This window comes from Phyllostomus discolor, chromosome 5 (genome assembly GCF_004126475.2).
Source record: "Phyllostomus discolor isolate MPI-MPIP mPhyDis1 chromosome 5, mPhyDis1.pri.v3, whole genome shotgun sequence".
In the NCBI taxonomy this organism is placed as follows: domain Eukaryota; kingdom Metazoa; phylum Chordata; class Mammalia; order Chiroptera; family Phyllostomidae; genus Phyllostomus; species Phyllostomus discolor.
The window spans coordinates 37,555,015-37,564,895 of NC_040907.2; the positions used below are offsets into that span (position 1 = coordinate 37,555,015).

Consider the following 9,881-nt stretch of genomic DNA (forward strand, 5'->3'; position numbering starts at 1 on the left):
TCTTGGTTACTCTGAATTGTTTGGAGAGGGTCTAAACGCTCTCAAATATGCCCCTCACTGAATAGACCTTAATGCTTTTTACAGGTGCAGATGGTGCATTGCAATTCACACACATCGCTGTGAAGAGTCTCCAGTGCCACGTGAAGTGGGCAGGGGTCGGACGGTGCTGCGGTGCTGGCGTGGGGCTCCAGCCGCCCTGAGCCTGTCGCTGAGCTGGACGCCCGACAGGAGGCTGTTTCCCTGCCCTTTGTCGCTCACAAACCTGAATGTGAACTACTCTCCTACCGCCCGCACCCTGGGGTTCCGAGGTTCTCCTGGGTGTTTAGATTGTGGATAAACAGGCTGCTGGCCATTGGGCGGTTACGAGAGAAGGGCGGGGGCGGCACCGCGACCTGAGGAAGACAGCGGCCCTCAGGAAGAAGCGTCCAAGGAGACGCCCCAGGGGCTGCTATGTCCATGAGGTGCCGGGCCACAGGACCCCCGCCCCCCCACTTCTGTTAACTGTGCGAGGCGGTGGGCCCTGCTCCCGATGCATGGAAAAGACAATTTCCCTGAAAACAGCAAAAAAAAAAAAAAAAAAAAAAAAGCGTTTTACGACTCCACCCTTTTTTAAAAAAAGAATTCAAAACATCCTTTTCCAACTCTGTTTAGGTCTTTCTATAGCTGTGTTTAGAGAAGCTGAACAAATGAACTTAACAATTCAAATGCAGGGCCTTTGGTTGATCACTGCCTATTCTGTTTTGAATAAAAATTTGAATTTGCACATCAGCAAGAATTCTGTCACGAACATTTATTTGCCATAAAAGCCAAAGACTACTCGTCTCCATCTCTCTTAACGTCCTTCCCCTGCTTTCCCTCTTCCCTTTGCCCCACCCCTACTGAAATTCTCGTCATTTCTTCAGCACACTCATCCCCTTTCTGCCTGTGCTTTGCACGCACTTTTCCCACCACCTGGAATGTCCTCTCCACTCCATCCATCTGGTGAATAGAATGGCCCTTTAAGACTAAACAGAAGGGGGTTCTGGGAAGGTGGTGTAGAAGGATGCACAGGAATCTGTTTCCCCACCTAGACAACAAATCCACTGGCAGAATCTATGCACCATAACTATGGCCAACCCTCGAACAACACAAGTCTGATCTGCAGAGTCTCGTTTTATGTGGAATTTTTTCAACAAATATACAGCAGGTTCTGTGTATCCCCGGATTTTGCATTTGTGGATTGAACGAACTACGATCAAACGCAGACGGAGGGCTCACGCATTTATTGTTTTATGCCATTTTACAGAAGGGATGTGAGGACCTGTGCACTTCGGTACCTACAGCGGTGGAGGCGGGGCGTCTCAAAGCCAATTCCCTGCAGATGATTAGAATGACCATGGTTACATTTGGGGGGAGTCAACAGGTAAAGATTTTTAACTGCACAAGGGTCAACTTTATTTTGGAATTCTGGATTCTGTTCAAGGCTTGAAATTTCCAAGAGAAAGATTAGAGGGTAAATTGCAGTTAATATCAGAATTTCAGCTTTTAGCACAGTAGCAGCTGCCCATGCACCATTTCAGGCCGTGCAGCAGGCAGCTGTGCACGTGCTCCTCGAGCAGCTTGCACACAGTTTGCAGGAGCTGGAGCAGGCAAAAAGGATCCTGTCCTCCAAATAATCTGCTCTGATCCTCAGTTTCACCTTCTGCTCACGGAGGTGCAGTCAAAGAGGGGGGCTGTAACTTTTGTTGTTTCTCACCCCACTGTTGCAAGCCCCTACCCACGCAGGTGAAATGACTTCCAGTGGATTTAAAGGACAGTGCTCTTTCCTCCCCCCGACCCTGCCCCGCACACCCCTTCATCCCACCACCCCCACCTCTTTTGGGAGACAGACATTAAAGGTTTAGGACATTTGAGGACAACAGCATAGCCTCATGAGTGGTAGGTATGATGGTGAGCTTGGGAGGGTCACCTTCAGGTTCAAGCTGACATTATTTGGGTTGTTCTATTGTGCCACGGGGCTCTATGAGACTGGGGCCCAGTCGCTGCCGCATGGCCAGGTGGAATGGAGCTTCTCTGAGCGTGCAGGGTGTGCTGAGTGCCCTGGGAAGGTCTGGAGTGGGAATCTGCACAGGCCGTGGGAGTCAACCACACTTTCCCTTCAGTTTTGCACAGGTACCAAGATGGCTTTCATCCACCTTTGGTAGTTATCCAAAGAAGCCTGTGATGTAACACACTCAATTTTCTGAAGAATGGTTACCCGTATTTAAAGCTCAGAACTCAGATGTAAAAAAATTCAGAACTAATTTTAAAAATTGCTGAGTTATAGAGGAAACTTCCTGATTAAAAGGAAAAAACTATGAAGATGCTTACAAGACCGACTGTCAGGCATACAAAGAAGAGAGAAGCAGAATTCAAGAACAGCTAACTCCCAGTCAGATGGTATCTTTGGAAAAAGAAATTATCCAAAAACGTTTAAAAAAGGAAGCTGTAATAAAAAAGAGAGAGAGAGTTAGCAATGCTTGAAAAAACAAAAAGGCCTCACTCAAACATTTTTATACCTGCAAGCTTCCAGGAAGCTAAGAATGGCATATCACAGTTAACACTTACCACTGTAGATGAAAACTGGGAAAACCTCTCTCGTTCTCAAAGCAAGTATAAAGTCAGCTTGTTGAAGGTAATAAAATTTGTTGTTACAATGAAATGAAATCTCCTGAAGAACAAAAGCATGAAGTTCTGTGGCAGGAAAAGAAAACCCCATAAAAGAAGCTTCTATGCTCTGCAGCTTCTTTGATAAGCAGTGCTCTCTGTAACACTTGCAAAACAGTGCCTTTGTTTTAATGTGACAGGACATAGCTGAGAGCAGCCATTCCTAGGGTAACAGCCATTATCTCAAGGCCAAAAACACTGACCTTCCCTTCTGCATGCTTGCTTTCAGTGGCTGGTTCCCCCTCCCTTTCTGCCTGTGTAACTAGTATATAAAGGAAACTCCAGCCCAACCTCTCTGCTCAGATAATTTGGGAATTTAACCCCCTCTGAGCCCGCGCGTAATAAAGGTTGTGCTTCGTTATCTCTCTGCGTGTGAGTGATTTTCTGCAACAGTTCAACAAAATGATCTTTTCTGTCACAAAATGCAGCCCTGAGGAGTGTTAAACAGGAGATGGAGTTCTGTTTCTAATGCAAAAACACTAGACAACAGCTAGGATTCAATGCCTACAGCTGTTGTAAAATTGGAAAGAATAAAGTTGGCAAACATTCTACACTTAAATTATTTTTCTTTGGCCCACGGACATCTGCCAGTTCAATACGTTTTGTCGTAGTATTTTGTTTCAGAAAACGCAACCAGATTAAAGTTCATGTGAAATTTATTTTGTGTTTAGGAACGACTGAGGATCAAAATAATCCATGAAGTGTAGCAGTAGTCATTTTACCTTTGATAAATCAGACTCTGAAGATTTTTTTTTTTATGCTTGATGACTGTGGAAAGAAAAGTTATTCTTGTTTCCCCAGGTTATGGAGGCAGGGTTTTCCTATTCAAAAGCATCTCACATTGTAGGGCCATAGTGTTCTATGATACAATTGTGCACTTTTTAAAGAGCTCCCAAAGCTCATGCAGGTAAATTCCACTTCCTGGGTGTAATTCATACTATGCTCAGAGTTGATAGTTGTACATGCAAGGGATCACTAGTTTCAGTAGTAAGATTTTATGCAAGAGAAGCAGAGATTTATAAACCTTTCTTCACTGTCTTTTTTCCTAAAGTAAAAACTAGGAAAATATGTACCAAATCTATGTGTATTGCATACAATAAAAATTTTATGTTTCCTAGTTAAAAAATATATTTTAAGGTGAAACATTTGTTTTATAGCTTCTTTCTTTTTTTCTTTTTAAGTAGGGATTCATACTCTGAATTATTTTTTCTCTTTTACGTGAGTTTATTTATCCAAAAAGTGGAAGACTTGTCTGGTAAGTTTTAAAATGAGAGATTTAAAAAAGAAAATTCTCCAAAGTCTCTAGACTTGGACCCTGTAGTTTTCATACATTTTACATAACATGTGAAAGCCTGTGGAAGGGACAGCCAGCTCTGGCCTGGGGGCCAGATCCAGCCCACTGCCTGCTTTAAATGGCCTGTGAGCTAACGACTGTGTTTGCAATTTAAAATGGTTTCTAAAGAAAGAATATTTCAAGACATATCAAGACAAAGAAAAGTAATATGAAGTTCCCTGTCCATAAATAAAGTCTTATTGGAACATAGCTGTACTCCTTCACTTATTTATTATCTGTGGCTGCTTGTATGCCAACAAATGACAGTGTGGAGTGGTTGCTACAGAGATGGCATAGCCTGCAGAAAGGAGAATATTTACTACCTGGCCCTTTACAGAAAAGGTTTGCCTACCTATGGTCTACAATAGAGTGTATGTGAAAAGGGTTTCAACATATTAATATGTGGGGATAGTTTTATAAGACTTTCAAATGTTCTTGGTTTAGAATCTTCGTCAACACCGTCTTAAGAAGAAGGAAGTCAAAGCACTAAAGAAGCTAAAGAAAATGTTGCCCCATGGTGTTAGTAAGGAAAATAGTCTTGTTTCAAATTATACTGTAGTATAATTTAAAAAATCCATAGTGTAGGAAAAAACCCTGCGTATACAGAGAAAATTAGAGTGTGACTACACGTGACCAGGGAAGGGCTTAGAAAGACCTGTGACGACCTTTAATTTATATCTCAGGCTGACCCTCAGCACAAAGACAAACTATACAGCAACAAAAGTAAAGAAAAACAATAGAAAAAACAGTAAACCCTAAGGAAGTGAGAGAATCCGATTTCCAGAGATACCACATTATTAGATTCAAATGTCCAGTGTTCAGGAAAAAATACAAGGCATACGAAGAAACAGGAAAAAGGGAAAAATAAATCAACAGAAATTGTCCCTGAAAAAAAGGCCTCATGGCAGACATACCTGACAAAGACTTTAGAACAACTGTCTTAGCGATGCTCAAACAACTACAGGAGGATGTGGAGAAAGTCAAGAAAATTATGTGTGAAATGGAAATAATAAAGAAAAAGAAAACCTAAAAACATTTAAAAATTCTGGAGCTGAAAAGCATAATCACTGAAATGAAAAATTCACCAGAGAGATCCAAAGGAAGATTTGAGCACGAGGAAGAAAGGGTCAGTGAACTTAAAGATAGGACAATGGAAACTTCTCTTTTACACATAGGTCCTGGCCACTGGGATAAGAGGAGAACAACAGATTGGATGGTATGGTTCATGTGGGCAGAACAGGGCTGGAGATGATCCTCTGAAATTTTCCCCTAAGTGACCCTGTTGGAGTGTGGGGAGAGAGAGAGAGAGAGAGAGAGAGAGAGGAGAGAAGAGAAGAGAAGAGAAGAGAAGAGAAGAGAAGAGAAGAGAAGAGAAGAGAAGGGAGGAGAAGGGAAGAAGGGGGGGGGGGGGAGGGGAGGAGGGGAGAGGAGAGAGGCAGGAATTCTTATAGTACTGTGATGATTAATTTAATGGGTCAAGGCTGGGCCATGATGTCCAGATACTGGGTCAAAAGTTATTCTGATGTTCTGTGAGGGTGTTTTAAAAAAGATTAACATTTAAATGCTTAACATTTAAATTAGTAGTCCTAGAGGTAAAGCAGATCATACACCAGCCATAGTGTGAGTGAGCTTCATCTAATAGGTTGATGACCTTAATAGAACAAAAACTGACCTCCTCTGAGCAAGAAGGAATTTTACCAGCAGACGGCCTTTGAACTTAAACTGCAGTCCTTGCCTGGGTCTCCAATGCGCTGGCTTATCCTTTTGATTTTGGACCTGTACCTCCATAACCATGTGAGCTGATTCCTTCTCTCTCTTCTACTCTCTCTCTATACACACATGCACACATACTTCCTGTATTTTCTCTCTCTCACTGCAGTACCACCTGAGTCTGAGCCATCCAGAGAAACCCCCAGCTCACTACACAGGGCCATTGACAGCCCAGCTATTGCTAACTCCTAGCTTTGACCCCCACCACTCCCAACATTTTCTCGACACATCAGCTGTGCAGAGCTCTTTGCCACTACTCATGGGGCTCATGCTTTTTTATGCCTCTGTGTTTTTCATTCACCCAAGAGTTCTCTAATGAAGACTGACCTTGTGTACTACTTGTGCTAAGGGCTGACCACATAAGTTCCGGGCCTCAGAAGCTCAGAGTCTAGGGGAAAGATAGGCCTGGAAGCAGCTAAGGGCAACCACGGGGTAGCAGTGCCCGGAGAGGTTGGTGCAAGCTGCAGAGGGGAGAAAAGAAGCAGGTGGTGGAAGCACTTCGCCAAGGGCAGGAACACTGTGGTTTCACATAAGGCCTTCCCTCTGCTGCTGTGCCCTGTCCCCCGCCCCTACCATGGAACTTATCTGGCAGCTCAGCATCATCTCAGCCCAAGCAGGTAGCCTCACATTACTGGAGCTCTGCTGAGGCTCTCCAGGGCTCCCTGATATTTCATACTTACCACTTTCCTCATTTATCACATTGAGTGGCACCCCCAAGACCACTCGTCAAGGTTTACTCTGTGCTGGGTGTGCTCTCACCCTGCAACCACCTGTGTGGCAGGTACTGACTGTGACATTGCCATGGGCACAGAGGGGCCAGGCAACTCACTCAGCATCACATCACTCATGAACATAATCACTTACAACCCCAGCGCCCTGCCTGGCCCAAAGCACATAGTAAATGTTTGTCTAGACTAGGAACTACATTTTTCAAAGTGTTTGACTTTGCAAGCTGAATGGACAGGAATAAAATAAACTAGAAATATTTGTCAGGGAAGGCTTCAAAAACAGAGGGTGTTTATTTCTCTTCTGCCATCACTGATGAATCTCACTACCTGGGAGCAGCCCAGAAGAGGGAGGCTGGGTTGTCTCCTTGGTGGTGCGCATCACGGCACCGTGCAGCCGCCCGCTAACACCGTGTGGAACTCAGAAACTCTGCCATCACCTGAGCAAAAAGCTCTCCCCGGTGCCATGCCCCTGTCCCTCCGTGTGCCAGCTGGGGTCTTTCCTTGCTGGGGCTGGCCCTGCTGAATGCCAAACACCTGCAGACAGCATTTTCAAACAACTGGCTCAAAGTTCTGAGCTTCTATGGCCTCATCCAAGTGACTGGCTGTGGGGGGCTGGCTTGTTTTCCTTGGCTACCAGCTCCAGGATGGTGGAGAGTGCACTGGACTTGGGCTCGGAGGCTGGGTCTGGGTCTCAGATCTGCCACTTAGCAGCCAAGCCATGCTGGGCCTCAGCTGCCTTCAGCGTGAGACGGAAATGACGAGGGAATGATGAGGGCTCCTACCTCATGGGGTTGTGAAGAGAGGTGAGACGATAAGTGTGGGACATGCTTCTAACTGTTTTCTGCTGTAACATGTGAGAGATTGTCAGTAATTCAAAGAAGCAAGAGTTCCTCAAGCCCCAGCCTCTGGGTGATGCACAGCGGGATGAGGAGGCCCTTAAAAGAGCGATGCCACACTGTCTAGACAACCCAGTCGGTTTATCTGAGTTCACTTTCGGGAGATCCGAGTAACAGGAAGAGCACTTATTGAGCTGATTGGACCACGTGGAGTTATTTATAGAGTCACCTTGGAACCAGTCCAGGATCTGGAAGCAAAAATTCTGGAAATAAATTCTAGATCCCTAGTTTCCACGTGTGTGACATTATTTTATCAGCTCTAAAATTGGGATTATGGTCTCGAATTTGCATGTGCCCAGTGACCCAACCATCCTGCTCTGGGATTAGGTCCCAGAGAAGTTCTCTTACAGGTGTGCAAGGGGACCTGTAGGAGGACAGGCACCGTGGAGGTGTGTGTGGCGGCAGACAGCAGCGGGACTGAAGGTTTCCACCTCCAGAGGAATGAATAAGTACACAGTGCTGGATGTAACTATGGAATTCTGGCGGCAGGCAGAGGCAATGGACTAGATGTATGTGTAGCAAAATGGATGAGTCTGTGAAACAGTGTTGGGGAAAAGCAAGGAGGCAGAACCCAGGCATCACACAACACCAGGGACATAAACAGAAAACTTGAGCACACGCACAAGAGAACACATTCCACAAGGACACACACACATTTCCAGACCTAGAGCAAATGCTCAGAGTGGATGCCTGAGAGGAGAGGAAGAGGAGTGAAGGTTAGTGCTGAGGGGCAAAAATGCAGCCAGAAAGAAAGCATCGCATGGACCAATGACAACAATGGGCTATTAGCCAAGAGGTATGATCAACTCAACTTCCTGCATCAGGAGGGTTTTTTTTGTTGTTGTTGTTGTTTTTAATCCTACCTCAAGGTGTTGCCAGAATTACATGCATGTATAATGTTCACAAAGGTCCCTGGCACAGCACCAGCATGGGTAGACGCTGGTGGGTAGCACCAGCGTGGGTAGATGTAGAAGCTCTTTTTGTCATTTATTCACTCATTGAACACATGGCCTACCAAATAGCTACTTTGTGCGGGATGCTGTGCAAGGACTTACAGAACAGACAAGGACTGGGCATGGCTCAGGGACTTGAGCAAGGCAGAGGGGACGCAGTATCTGCCGGAGGAGGGAACCCTCATCTGGGACCGCAGAGATCACACTGTCAGATGCCCTCACTTTCCAAACTGAGGCCGAAAGAAGTGGCTTCCCCAGGGTCACACAGCAAATTAGTGACTGTATTAAGGACAACTGTCCAGGCCTCCAGGGCCCTTTCCAGAGCATTATCTAAGCCAAGTACATCGGTATCCTAGACCAGTGGGAGGCTTGTATTTCCTGTTGTGCCTTTTACCCCAACAATGCTCCCTGAGGCCCCTCCTTTGCTTATGCACCCAACCAGGTGTGTGTGTGTGTGTGTGTGTGTGTGTTTAATGGAGAAGTGAATTAACCGATTGTTTTAAAAATGCAGTGTGGTAGCTACAACCTTTCAGAACAGGAGGTCGGTGGGTAGCAGGTAAAAAGGCTCTGAGCCCTGGCAGAGATGACGCTGTGCTCTTCCTCTTGTGGGTCTGCCCAGCCGCTTTAGTGAGCCCGGTCTCCCAATCAGAAGCAACCTAACCCCCAGCCCTCAAGACTGTCCCCCAATCTTACCACCCAAATACCATTACAAGAAAAGGGAGAAGTGTCCCTATAGCGCCCTCTAGCCCTATCATCTTTTACTCAGCCCTGAAACACCGTTTCAGAAGATGACAAGGAGTCCTCCAGAGGAGCAGTAAGGAAGTCTCTGCGGAGCCCAACTCTCCGAGGGGGGGGGGGGGGAGGGGCAAAAACTCTGGACCTGGTTCACAGGGTGCAGGGCCTTGGGCGGCAGGCTCTAGGGAGGTGAGGAGGTGGTCTGACAAGTCCAGAGAAGGAGGGGTGGACATGGCAAAGGAGAGGGACAGGTCCTTGAAGACTCTGCTAACATCTTCCCAGCTTTGATCCACAGAACTTTATAATAACCTTTCCTACAATTTCAGGAAAACCCAAAAGTTTCCCCATAGATTTCAAAATGAGGTGGGCAGAGAACCAAATAACACAGAGATTTTCCAGGATGAGCCCAGTTATGTGGGAGATAAGATGACAGATGAAGGGAAAAGAATTCTCTCGGCGATGGGAACTCATCTCCTGGGGGTTCAACACAGCCCTGAGCTGGGATGCTGAGGAGAAGAGAAACGCTGCCCGTTAATGAGCACCTACTTTGTCCCCTGTAGATTGTCTCCATTTAGCTGCCACACAGCAATCCTACAAGCTGGGTGCTGTTTTGTGCCTATTTTACAGATGAGGAAAGAAGACCGAGTTAATAACTCACCCAAGATCGCACTCCTGGGTAGTGGTGGGGGCAGGGGGGCTTAAATCCAGATTGTCTCCATCCGTAGTCCATGGGCCTAACTGCTAAATAAAACAGCAGCTAAGCCTGGGTCTGGTCTTTAGG

At 45.9% G+C, this 9,881-nt stretch overlaps 1 pseudogene; it reads left to right on the forward strand.

Moving 5' to 3' along the window:
* Positions 1 to 2,028: 2,028 nt before the first annotated feature.
* On the forward strand, positions 2,029 to 9,675 carry LOC114496939 (annotated as a pseudogene).
* Positions 9,676 to 9,881: the final 206 nt, after the last annotated feature.